Genomic DNA, 13,911 nt, shown 5'->3' with positions numbered 1-13,911 from the left:
ACATTTGGTCACTGCAGAAGGAGTAAAACCAGACCCGAAAAAGGTGACAGCTGTTTGCAGTGCACCGAGACCTGAGAATGTTGCACTTTCGCGATCGTTCTTAGGCACTTGTGGATTTTTGATGAAATTCATTCCTAATTATGCAGATATATCAGAACCCCTTAGAAAACTAACAAGGAAAGGACAGAAGTGGGAATGGACATCGGAAACTGAGAAAGCCTTTGCCAAGTTGAAAAGAGAACTTGTAACTGAACCGTGTCTGGCATACTTATACTAGATGCGCCAACAGTAGTGATCAGTGACGCGAGTCCTGTAGGGCTTGGAGCAGTATTGCTACAAAGACAAGAACATGGACAGAACAAACCAGTGACATATGCAAGTCGCTCTCTTACCCCAACAGAAAGGCCTTACTCGCAAATAGAGCGTGAAGCCTTGGGTTGTGTTTGGGCAGTGGAACATTTTAGGACATATTTATGGGGAGGCAAGTTCACACTTCAAACGGATCATAAACGCCTCATCTATATGTTCAATCCCAAAAAGGCAACATTGTTACCGCCCAGGCTACAAAGACTTGGATTGAGATTACGGCCATATGATTACAAAATTGAACACATAATAGGGAAAACCAATGTCGCAGACTCATTGTCACGTCTTCCTTTACCAGACACAGAAGACAGTGGTTATGTAGAAACCTATGTTGATAGAGTGCTTTCAATCAGCACTTATGAACTGCATGCACTGACACTTGAGGAACTTAAACAAGCAACAAACGAAGATGACATATTGAATTTGTTGATGTCCATAGTGGAAAAAGGACAATGGCCTAATCCAATTCCAGACAAACTGCAGCCATATCACAGGTGTAGGTTGGAGTTATCTACATATGATGGACTGCTTTTAAGAGGACAGAGGATTGTGTTACCGAAAAACAAAAATCAGACAAGCATCGAAAATAGCACATGAGACAAATCAGGGTGTGGTTCGTACAAAACAGTACCTGAGAAGCAAATTTTACTGGCCTAGCATGGACAGTGCTGTTGAAAGACTAGTCAGAAATTGTTCCACTTGTGTGTTGAATCTGCCATTGCAGGAGGATCAACCTCTCCAACCACTTGAATTACCACCAAGGCCTTGGATAAAATTGGGCATTGACCTAGTAGGTCCCATTCTGAATGAGTACATATTGACTGTCATAGACTATTATACTTCTTACCCTGAGGCGGTTGTTGTACCAGACATATCTTCAGCCACAGTTATTAGAAACTACCACTAGAGGTAGTAACAGATAATGGCAGGCAATTCATAGGACAGTTGTTTGAATCATTTCTGACTAACTGTGGAATTAAACACATCCGTGCATCACCTTCCTATCCGAGAAGTAATGGCAAAATTGAAAGATTTCACAGATACCTGAAAAGGGCCTTGAGAGCAAAAAAATGGAGAGAGGAACTCCCTAAGATTCTGCTGACTTATACAGATGCAGCCATTCAAAATGGGTGAGGTATTTCGCGGCATACCCCGGTGGGCGTGTCGCGGTATCACGCGGTATCACGCAGTTCACGTGTGTCACGTGACTAACTATCCGGCGTCGCCTTGTAAAACCACCAGGGGGGGCTTAACCTCTCATGTACAGCATTTGAGCCTTTAATTTTGAACTGTGTATTACAGCATGTTAATCATCAGTTATTAAAATGTTGGTATATTTTATGAAAGCAAGATTGCTCAGTTGGACAAAAGTACACAACCTACCTTTATCAGAAATATTTATGCATCAAAGCCTTTACTGAAGATATTACTAATAGTATTAATAAAGGATGACTTTGGACAAGCTGTATACTCAAAGTATAATTTCTTTAGCACATTTGTACAAGCACTTGGAATCTGTCCAAGCCATACTTTGTCAGGCATTTTGTTTTACTTCAACGGGCATAAAAACTTCCTTGCTTTTAACAGGGCGTTTCATAATTTCTAGCTACGAAAATGATTTAAAATGCGACACCTATCATTCAACTAGAGCTTAAAATATCACAAGGAAAAATACACACCAGTATTCCATTTCTCCCTAAACATTGTAAGCTTCGAAGTCTTTAACTAACGTGATACCGGAGTAAACAAGCATACTTTTAGAATTTGATTAAAAGGGAATATAATATGGAATCGCGTATCTAATAATAATAATAATAATGTTTCTTTATTAGCCCTATACAATTTCTTGCATTAGGAATGCGTCTTTTCGCATACCCCAGCTTTTCTCCATGGAGACACAGACAGGGAGAGAAGCTTGGGGTCAGAGCGCAGGGTCTGCCATTGTACGGCGCCCCTGGAGCAGTTAGGGTTAAGGGCCTTGCTCAGGGGCCCAACGGAGTAGGATTCCTCTGCCGGCCGTGGGATTTGAACCGGCAACCTTGCAGTCACAGGCGCAGATCCTTAGCCACAGAGCCACCGCTCCGCCCTTTTTTTTTTTTTAATAGCTAAAGAATTTAATAATGGTATGATTATATCCGTGTACTGCGACAGGGCTGTGTAGGGCTGTTTCGCCTGCCTGTTCATGCGAGCTGTCTTGTAGCCTACTGGTCTAGGTGCGTGACTACCAACTGACAGATTGTGTGTTCGAATCCAGCTGGTGCTGGACTTTTCTTTTAATAAACATTTCTTCGAAAAAATAGGTAAGCGATATTATGGACAATCAATTGACTTTTATATTTCAAAATATCGCAACATGATCGATATTTGTGATATTTTGAACATATCTTCCCTTCTGACAGCGGTTCCTGCTTCTATTGTGTGTGTGTGTGCAACAGTAAATTTTTAAAGAGAAATGGAGGCTGGACAGTATGCGTTACAATATAAACATTTATATTGATTTAAATCGTGTTCTGATTTAAATCGCAAACGCGTGTTTAATTATGTGTTTTTTAATCATAATCAGGCTAATGCATTTCTACATTTTCTGTATGAACCAGCTTAGAGGTTCATACAGAAAGACAGCTTGTGTTTAAATTGAGTGTAAGGTAATTTATGCTTCTAAAGTCATGGTCAGTATTATTGTACTGTGCTGTACTGTGTCACATTATTTTATAGCGTTTTTATTGCGTTATTAAATCCGGTGGCGCTGTGTTAGTTTCCTGACTCACATTATTTAAACTGCGACACTGATCATTCATCTCTAAATAAACTTTATTTTATATAGCGTTTTAAGCGAATAGGTAATTAGATTGCTCATAAACCTAATCACTTTTTCTACATAAACACAGCGTGATTGCTCTCTGAAAATGCTTTTCCTTTATTTTTAAAGTAGGCTCAGATTTCAACTATAGATCGTATTATTATAAACTTTCTTGGAAAAATGTATTTTATGTAAACCATGTTTGCTATTAATTCATTTAGGGCTAAAATACGTTCATTGTCTTCCAATCGAGTCGAGTTGACATTGGAAGCCTGCCACACCCGGACTGTTAAACCAACGCATTAGCACGTCAAAGCCCATTGAGCCAGTATTGGCTTTAGTATTTAGTATTTAGTATATTGTAACGCTTACGGCAGACAGGCACTGTGTAGGAGCCGACGCACCAGAGCAGCACACCGAGGGAGCGTCTGCATTTATAACTTTTTAAAATTAGTCAAGCAATACCAAGCATCTCCTTTTACTTAGTGCCTGAGCATACTGCAACGCGTGTGAAGCCCATAAACGATATTAATTTTGGAACTTAAACATACAGTATATGGCTGGTCTCGGTACTTTAAAGAAAACATACACACCGGTATTCCATTTCTCCCTAAACATTTTAAGCATCGAAGTCTTTAACTAACGCGATACCGGAGTCAACAAGCATACTTTTAGAATTTGATTAAAAGGGAATATAATATGGAATCACGTATCTAAAGAATTTAAAGACCAGACAATCGCAAACTGTAACGAACAGTTCTTTCCGGACCCTATGCGGACGACACAGTCCGACGGAGTGGGGAAACACTGGGGAAACGTCATGCAGGAAAACGGGGCTGAAGACAAGGGGGCGTATCCAAGGTGCGCTGGTGCACGGGGGAGGTGTGGCCGAGGCGAACAATCCCAAAGAGTAATCCATAGAGTATCCAAAACACGAAGGTAAGTCCAAAACCAGGAGATCCATCAGAACTCGGAATTAAAACACCACGAAGGCCGGGTCGGAACCGGCGGACGGGGAACAGGAACGGGAACAGAGGTTAAAACCTTAAGGGGACCAGGCGCTTCCTGGTCCCGGACTCGCACGATACGGAAATCAGAGCAGAGCCCGGATGAGCGTCAGCGCCTGGCTTTTAAGGGGGAACGGGAATAGGGATCAGGTGCAAACAATGGGAGGGAACGAGGAAGAGCTGGAGCTCCCTTAAGAGGAGGGGTTAGCGATCGTGACACAAACTCGTTTTCAATAAAATTATTTTATTCATTCAGCAGTTTGTGAGAGGGACATCCAGCAGGGAGAGACACACACACTGGTTTTCATTGACAAAATTGTTTTTTTTCAATTCCTCTTGTCTAACAGGAATGTTTTGTTTGTGGACAGACTGTTTGACAAGAGGAAAAGACCGCCTCCTCCTACGAAGCATTTCGTTGATCCGATCACAAATTCTTTTCCAGTCGTACGCAGCAAGGGTTGAGAATCTCCGATTCACCATCGTACTAATGGTTTCCCGGAGATTGCAAGGCAAGGCACTTTTGCCTCTGGACCCATTGAAATTTACAGACGTGGTCCACCCCCAGTAAATTTCAAAAGTCACAAGATTTCGAAACACGAGGGTGGCGTAGCGGTCGGCTCTTGCTTTCCCGTCTATGCCGATGCACTGCAAGTACAACCCCCCCTCCATCTCCTGGGTGATGGGTAGCAGTTGGACATCTGGGAGAGTTATTCGTCCCACTGGCATCTGTGAATTCCGCTGTGCTTACTGGGGGGAGATAGCCGGCGGGGACAGCATCAAAAGATTCCTGCGCGGTGGTGAACTGAGAGGCCGGGATGGAGTGTCCTGAGGCGGTGTGTGCTCTGCGGGGGGCAGAGCTTCCGCCAGGCATTGCAGCCTGCGCGGCGGGGAGAGGCACTTTTCGGGAGACAGCTGCTCAACTGTTTGACTGCTGGAACTCTAGCCTCCCAATGCTCCCCAGTAATGCATCGTAATGCTCCCGCTGCTGCCGAAATGTCTCCATACAGGTGCTGCTTCTACAGGTTGGCACCCTGGCCAGTGGCCGAGAGCAGAGACCCACGGCCTGTGGCAAAATAACATAATTCATGTAAGAAATAAAGTCACACAGTAGTATTCATCAGTCACGGAACAGAAGTCAAAATAAACTTTTCTTTTTTTCCGTCTTACCGCTTTCTTTTTTACTGTCCTGGTGGTAGATCGTTTCGCCCGTGCGGTGTTTTCTTGAAGAACAGGCGACGAAGAAATAATTATAATTGAATTTAAAATTCAAAACGGCAATAATACCTTGTAATATGCTCTGTAATCGCGTATTTCAGATGAAGTCTGCTGTATTTGCTTACCCTTCACTCTTTGGAAGCTGGGGCGGCAGAAGCACCCCGTCTCTTCCCGTAAAACGCCTTGGTCTCCATACTGTACTATGGTCGCTGTAGTGCAGGTTCGCAGTTTTTTTTTTTGTGATGGGAGCTCACCCAATCCCTTGGTGTCTTTTATGCGTCACACATACTGTATTTCAGCGCCATATATTTCATGGATATTATGGAATATAATGGATGGATATCTTAGTTATCTTTCTAGTTCACAGGTTTGCATGCATAATTTAATTTTGAAAGCCACTGAGACATCAGGTACTACTGTTGTATTTATGAAAAAGAAACAAAACAAAAAACATACTAACAACTGTGCCATCCTACTCCTTAGTTAATACATTTTATTATTCATAAACAGTTAACATTGTTAGCAAAATATTTTGAATTATATTTAACCCTATTTTTTCTTTAGTTTTGTATTTAACTTATTATATGATAGTCAGACTTAATGTACATTTGAACAATGAAAATATATTTTTACAAGATTTTACATTAAGCACTTAAAATTAATATGGTTAATAATAGTAAACTGTAACATGCTGTAACAAGATCGGTTAAACTGCGAAGAAAATGCTTTCAGAGAAAATGTTTCAGGTGTGAAGAACATAGATCTCCAATGCAATTTCAACCAAACCTGTTCCCACACACCCTGCCCCCACTACCATTAGAATATACACAAACATTTTAGCGTTTCATTCTGAGCAGAAGACCCTCACACCTGAAGAGTGCTGGCTGTTACGAATTAAACCGGTTTTACAGGTTTCAATCACAGACCATGTGACATGGGACTCAGTAAACTAAAACACAGCGCCACTGGATTTGATAATACCTAACCAAAATCCGCAATATGGAAATAGAACCTGTGTAATTGTTGATAGATGATGTACTTGTAACATTTTTTCAAGACGAACTTGTCACGCCCTCTGCAGCCAGAGGGCGCTCCTTCTCTGTCCTGTCCCTAGTTTCCGGTCTGCTGTCCTTCCTGTCCCTCTCTTTCCCTTGGGCTATATATTTCCGGGTCTTGCACTCTGTCCTGGCTCAGCATTGATGTTCGGATGTCCTGAGGCCCGCCTAGCACCAGGGCGCCCCACGTCCGCTCCCTGAGGGCATAGGTTTCTATACGGCATTCCTGAACTCTTTGCACTATGAGCCCGGGCCTTTTTCCCGTCTCGCCACTACGCATATGGGTCTTTTTCCGCTCTCCTGCTCCCCACGGTTAGTCCCTTTGGACGTCTGTGACAGAATGCTGAGCCACCTACTGACCCAGCGAGTGGCGTTTTTTTTTTGTCTTGCCGCAGTTTTTTTTTTTCTTGTTCTCTGGGCTGTTTTTTTTTTTCACTTCCTCTATTCTAATCACTGGATATCACTCCGATCTTCCGTGCCTGTGAGCGGGTCCTGTACCTGGCTTTCCTCGGGTAGATCACTCCGATATCAGTGATTGAATGTTGAGCTGGCTTGCCTATTCTTATTACTGGATATCACTCCGAGCTTCTGTGTCTGGAGCGGGTTCTCGTGCCTGGCTCTTCCTGGTCTTGCTCTCTCCGATATCAGTGATAGAATGGTAAGCTTTCTGCCGTTCCTCCATTCTTTTCGCTGGATATCACTCCGGGCATCTGTGTCTGTGAGCGGGCTTCGGTCTGGCTTTCCACAGGTTGTCCACTCCGATATCAGCGTTAGAATGTGAACGTGCCATTTGCCCAGTCTGCGGTATTTTTCCCCGGGGTTTCTGTGTTTTTTTTTCTTGTTTTTTGCCTTTTGTTTTGATTTTTTTCTTCCTGGTTTCCCCTCCTTTTTGGTCCCCCCTGCTCTCTGTGTCTCGGAACTTTGGTTCCTAGCTGTTTTTGGTTCCTATTTTTTTTTTTTGTGGTTTGTCTCCCTTGTCTTTCCCAGGTTTTTGTCTGTTGTGTTTGTGCTTGTGTACTTTTTTGTTTTTAGTCTCCGGAGGTCTTCTCTACCCCCCCTTCCTCCACCCAATAAAGGTTTATACCCCGGAGGAAGGGGTAGCTCTCAGCCGTGGATTCCCGGAGGTTTCCTTTCAGTTATATGAGGTTTTTCCTCCCCCCAGTGCTGTGCAGCTTATTTATTTGTTTGGGCGTCGGGAGCCGCCCATGAAGGGGGGGGGTACTGTCACGCCCTCTGCAGCCAGAGGGCGCTCCTTCTCTGTCCTGTCCCTAGTTTCCGGTCTGCTGTCCTTCCTGTCCCTCTCTTTCCCTTGGGCTATATATTTCCGGGTCTTGCACTCTGTCCTCGCTCAGCATTGACATTCGGATGTCCTGAGACCCGCCTAGCACCAGGGCGCCCCACGTCCGCTCCCTGAGGGCATAGGTTTCTATACGGCATTCCTGAACTCTTTGCACTAATGAGCCCGGGCCTTTTTCCCGTCTCGCCGCCACGCATATGGGTCTTTTTCCGCTCTCTTGCTCCCCTCGGTTAGTCCCTTTGGACGTCCGTGACAGAACTACAACATTTAAAAAATGACTTGTATGTACTTGATATGTCTAATCAATCCACGGGTTCCAGCACAAAATGAAACTAAAACGCATACCGTTTCGCGCTTCTTATTAGTTGCTCAAAAGTAATTTGACCATATGAAATGCATAATATAAACCTAGAAACATATACGTGAGCAGTACTTAAGCACTGTAGTATCGGTGTTAAGACATACCTCTCAAATACTGTAAATCAAGTTAAAAATATCTCAAGACCGATTCTGGTCGTAATGAAACCATGTTTCGTGTATGTTTTCTTTTTCATCTTGAAATAACTCATTTCTAAATACCTTTTTCACTGTTAACATATAAAATATGTATATAAAATATACACTCTGACAGTTCATCCTGCTACCAACATTAAATAAAACAAATCTTAAGATTTCTATATTTATGTCTTTATTTAGTGGTTTCATTCGAAGCTTACAATGTTTAGGGAGAAATGGAATACTGATGTGTATTTTTTTCTTTAAAGTACCGAGACCAGCCATATACTGTATGTTTATGTTAAGATTTCCCTTCAGTGGTAAACTTAGATATGAATATTCAATACTTAAACGGGCACAGTTAAGACATTAAATATACATATACATATTGTATACAGTACAGTTTGCATACGGTAATATGTTTATGTTACGCGATTAAAAAATAAATAAATAAAACTGAAAGGTCCAGCACCAGCTGGATTTGAACACACAACCTGCCAGTTGGTAGTCACGCACCTAGACCAGTAGGCTACAAGACAGCTCGCATGAACAGGCAGGCGAAACAGCCCTACACAGCCCTGCCGCAGAACACGGATATAATCATACCGTTATTAAATTCTTGAGATACACGATTCCATATTATATTCCCTTTTAATCAAATTCTAAAAGTATGCTTGTTGACTCCGGTATCACGTTAGTTAAAGACTTCGAAGCTTACAATGTTTAGGGAGAAATGGAATACCGGTGTGTATTTTTTTCTTTAAAGTACCGAGACCAGCTATATACTGTATGTTTACGTTCCAAAATTAATATCGTTTATGGCCTTCACAAGCGTTACAGTATGCTCCTATTCTTTTTATGCTCAGCTACTAAGATTTCCCTTCAGTGGTAAAATTCAATATCTACAACGGGCACAGTAAAGACGTTTACAGTAAGTCTTTCTACGACAGACCAACGGACCACGAGTGCCCCTGTCGGTCAACCAGTCACGCACCGCGGTACCCCGTGTCATCTTACCTGCGGTACGTGTCTGTACCGCACACTTTGAATGGCTGCTGCATCTGTAGATCAACACCTCACAGGGCATCTGGAGAAACCCCAGCTAATCTTCTCTTTGGAAGTGATATCCGGACTAAACTACCAAATGTGGAAAAGAAAGAAGAAGAGCCGAGGGACATTCAAAAGACAAAAGATATCCATAGACATCATGAGGAGTACACACACGAAATGAAATTATGAGTCCTCAGACAGTGGAGAGTACATCCGTAGGAGAGCCAGTAACTTTACCCAGAAGTGAAGTAACAACCGGAAGTGGCAGGGTTATCAGGAAACCGGCTCGTTACAGAGACATTTAAAAATATAGGACTTGCATAGCTCTCCAAATGTTAAATTGCTCTATTTTGTTTGTTATCTATGTAGATGTTGCTTAGACTGCTAGAAATGAGGTGATATTTACACGTGACTTAAGTAGAAATTGAACTACAATTTAAGTTGGTACGCATAGAAATAATTGTAAAAAAAAGAAAAAAGTTGAATGTGTTGAATAGAAATGGAAGGTTTTACATACATTTTGTTGTAATAGTTAATAACCGTTTACTGTGTGTTGATATAGAATTGTTACAATTGTATGGTAAAGTTATGGACTTTAAAAATAACAAAGGAAGGGATGTAGTATAGTGAGTAGACATCACGAGACAACAGAACGAGAGAGTAGAAGGCGGGAGAATATATGGTGTGAGGGCATGATCTGTGTAGTTAATAAAATAGTTAAAATAATATAAGATACACAACACATATAAAGACGCGGAAATGTGTTATATAGCATTTGATAGTGGTTCCTCGGAGCCTGGGATAATGCTGGCATTTTAGAAACTTTCTACATGCGTGCGGATACCGTGACACAAGGAAAACGAAGGAAGAAGTAATTTCGTGAGCACGAATTGTAAATCGTTCCCTCGATATAACTTTTTTTTCCTACTGATGGCCCCTCCCGGGCTCCGTAACAAAGTGTTATCACACTTAAATTATTTAAACGAATACCTCTCCCATGTATTTATACGTTTTTTGTACTTCGGAGATAACTTCGGAGATATCAGACAGTCTGTATTCTACCATTTCTGTCGAGTATGTTCCTCCTGTAGCCTTGTGTGAATTTATGTAGTTTTCATATGCATTTTTTGTTGTTTTAGTACAGTATGTGAATATAATGTTAATATTAATACATTCAGGTGAAATACAAGTTATATTGTAGTTCAACCAAGGTAAATAAACATAGCAGAAGGGCTTTAGTAGCGTGACGCTAGCTACATTAAGTGACGCTAGCTTGGCAGCACCTTTCAAAATAAAAGTCCCCTAACCCTACTTAAGGGGGAAAAAAATCCTGGACCAGATAAAGTCACATTTATAGCACAACAACAATTTGTACATCCTTAAAACTGGGTGGAATGTGATACGGAGACGCACAGGTAATAGGAAATTGTCGTTCTTCATTATTTTTTTTCTTTCTTGCAAACTCTTTGGTGTTTTTATATCACTTTCTGCTTGCAAACTGACATAGAAGTGTGCTCTTCTAGACAGGAAAAAGTCTAATTCCTGACAAAAAAAATTCTGCCTCTCCAAAAGTAGCTCAAATCTACAGACCCACAGCTAATAGAAAATCCCTATGGTTTTGTCAGATAAGCGCCTTTGCAAATGTTGCTGGGGTTTATAAGACCACTTGCTGTTTCCAGACTGGTACCATGCAGTAATGGACAGGGAGTGGTCTCACTCCCCTCCCGACCAAACAAAAATTTGTCCCTCTTCAAAAATACCTCAGATCTATTCCACAGACCCATAGCTAATAGAAAATCACCTTGGTTTTGTCAGATAAGTGTCTCTGTCAAAACTGCTGGGGTTGATAAGACCACCCAGACTGGGACCATGCAGTGATGCACAGGGAGTGGTCTCACTCCCTTCCCAAATAAACAAAAAATTGTGCCTCTCCAAAAGTAGCTCAAATCTATTCTACAGACCCTCACCTAATAGTACATAACCATGTCTTTGCTAAAGTTGACTTTACCTGGTCCTGGAATTTTTTTTCTAAAGCAGGGGTTAGGCTTTCATTTCATTTTGAAAGGTGCTGCCAAGCTAGTGTCACTTTATGTAGCTAGCAGTACATTACAATTTGGCAGTACTGCTACATTAGCAGTAGGCTGCAGTATGTGTCCCAAAAAGCCTAATATACTCACAGATTGATTCAGGTCTGTTTCAGGTGGAATTTAATTTTGTACCTCTGGTTATGGTTTCACTTCTGTGTTGATATTCAGGTACACATTCAGGTCTGTTTCAGGTGGAATTTAATTTTGTACCTCTGGTTATGGTGTAGCGGCGAGGCTTAATAATAAGACAGAATTAAGTGTTTCTGAGCTTTCCCAAATTTGGCCTCATTTCTCTGTTCATCTCTGTGGTGCAGCCACAGAGAAACCATTCATGCAAGGTGATTTAAGGTCCAAGGACAGCTCCCAAAGGGGGATGCACTTAGCTTAGCCTGGCTATCATGATCAATGGTCATCCATTGGTGCCTATCTGTCTAGGGAGTGCGAGTTGGACATCTGGATTGCATTCCTAAGTGTCAGGACTAAGTGACTCATATCTCACCTTGATCAACCAATCAGGGACTGGTAGGGCCGAGTAACCCACGTGGGACTCTGATGCCCATGGAACTTTCAGCCAATCAATGAGCTGAAGTTCCTCCAGGTAAAAACAGGCAACACAGAGAGCCTGAGAGATTCAGATGGAGATTCAGACTGAGATTCAGATTCAACAAGATTCAGACAAGATTCAGAAGGAATCCAAAGGAGAATCCCAAGGGCAGGACATTCTCGCAGCGCGCCTCCTGACCATCCTGAGACTCAGCCCGGACAACCACGGAACGGCCAGTGTGTCCGAGTGCCAGAACTTTCCTTTGTTCTAAGAGTCTAGAGTGGAGGTTGCCAGAGAGTAACCAGCAGCAGGCCTCGTGAACAGGTCGGAATTGTGGACAGCTGAATCACTATTCAGAACTAGCTCTTCATCATAAACGAACTGGTCCTCTTCCTGACTTGCTGGGACCCACAGTCATCTTTTCTCCTGTGCACAAACTTTGCTAGTTAAAGCCAACAATGAGCATCAGCAGCGCACCGTCGCAAGCCGCACAGCACAGCCTGGCACGGAGCCAGAGAGCGCGGATTGGACAGCAACAGCCTGCAACTGTTTCTTTGTGCCCGCAGGAGATCTGAATCCCTAGAGATTGGATGAGTATTCAACTTCAATGCATTACAGCTCGAGAATTCAATTGTTATCCCAACCAGTTGATATCAATTTAATTCCTAAGAGTTATGTACTTGTTTGAGTATCTAATGTAGAAGTTGTAACCAAGTTCACTTTACGAAACGGTCTTAATGAATGATATACTGAACGTATTTCCTCTTGATGTGTAACTCTTTGTAACTGATTGAATATATATCTTTTGTATTCTGATAACCCTCTCGATAAGATCTGTTAGGTTTATATGCATATTCTATGTATTAATAAATGTATCCTCGTGTATTAGTACCTGTGTGTGCGCGTTGTTTGAGTTATGTCGCATGGTTGGATTCTAAAGCCATCAAAAGAATCAACTTTGTGATTTACTGCTACAATTAATAATTGTCTCAGTAAATGCCCAAACCCTACAGAGCTGGTGCCTTCAGAGAGCCACTATGATTACATATTTGGTGTCCCTGAACCGGCATAATCTACAATGGTTTCACTTCTGTGTTGATATTCAGGTACACTTTCACTGCTATAGCACCTGAACCTGTCTGACTCCCATGTTGAGTCTCTTGATCCACCTCTTCTCTAACATTATTCTGACCTTCAGCAGCCCTGCTGTTGTGTTTAGGGTGAGTTATGTCAGTAAGAAGAGAATTGTACCCAGTGCATTTTCTGCTGGGCCAGAGCCAACTCCTCTTCTACAAGAGCAGGATAAACACAGTCTCAGGCGGAGGGTCTTTAGAGGGAGTGAGAGTTTGAGGGGTTGGTGAAGAGCAGGATCTCACTAGAATTCCTCTAGTAAAACTGTGGAGATATTGTAATTGTTTGGGGTGCTATACTGTAAGGGTTCCAGTGAATACAAGCTATATTTTAGTTCAACCAGGTTAAATAAAAATGTACTGTGCTCATTGAACTTGAGGGGGTCCGAGGCTACGTGTCCCTAGAGTAAAAAGCTGGAGAGCGAGAATCACGACAGCACTATAGAGAGATCCAGAGTGTACGGATCAACTAGTGAGCTTGGAGGTGTGGGTGAGTTTAATTTCAATAGACAGGGGGGAAAAGGGAGAGATTATCAGGAAAAAAGAGGAACAGAAGGGACTGGATTAGGATTGGTAAAATGTCTGGAGAGGATGAACATAGTGCAAGGCACCCACATTCATTCTCAAAGAAAAAACACTCAGGATGTGCGGTTGTGTTCCGGCTGCTGTTGTGTTCAGGGTGAGTTATGTTAGTAAGAAGAGAATTGTACCCAGTGCACTTTCTGCTGGGCCAGACCCAGCTCCTCTTCTACAAGAGCAGGATAAACACAGTCTCAGGTGGAGGGTCTGTAGAGGAGGAGAGTGTTTGAGGGGTTGGTGAAGAGCAGAATGTCTCTAGAATTCCTTGAGTAAAACTGTAGACTCT

The 13,911-nt window shown here is 42.3% G+C and overlaps 1 protein-coding gene across 1 annotated transcript in view; it reads left to right on the top strand.

Annotated features, from left to right (window-relative positions):
* Positions 1-13,911, top strand: part of LOC148647124 (NACHT, LRR and PYD domains-containing protein 3-like) — a 405,714-nt gene that overhangs the window by 86,091 nt on the left and 305,712 nt on the right. The gene's annotated exons all lie outside the window — the stretch shown is intronic.

Source organism: Lepisosteus platostomus, chromosome 16, assembly GCF_059453375.1.
Source record: "Lepisosteus platostomus isolate fLepPlt1 chromosome 16, fLepPlt1.hap1, whole genome shotgun sequence".
NCBI lineage: Eukaryota > Metazoa > Chordata > Actinopteri > Semionotiformes > Lepisosteidae > Lepisosteus > Lepisosteus platostomus.
The sequence above is the reverse complement of the archived record's forward strand: the minus strand, read 5'-3'. Positions and strand labels throughout refer to the sequence as shown.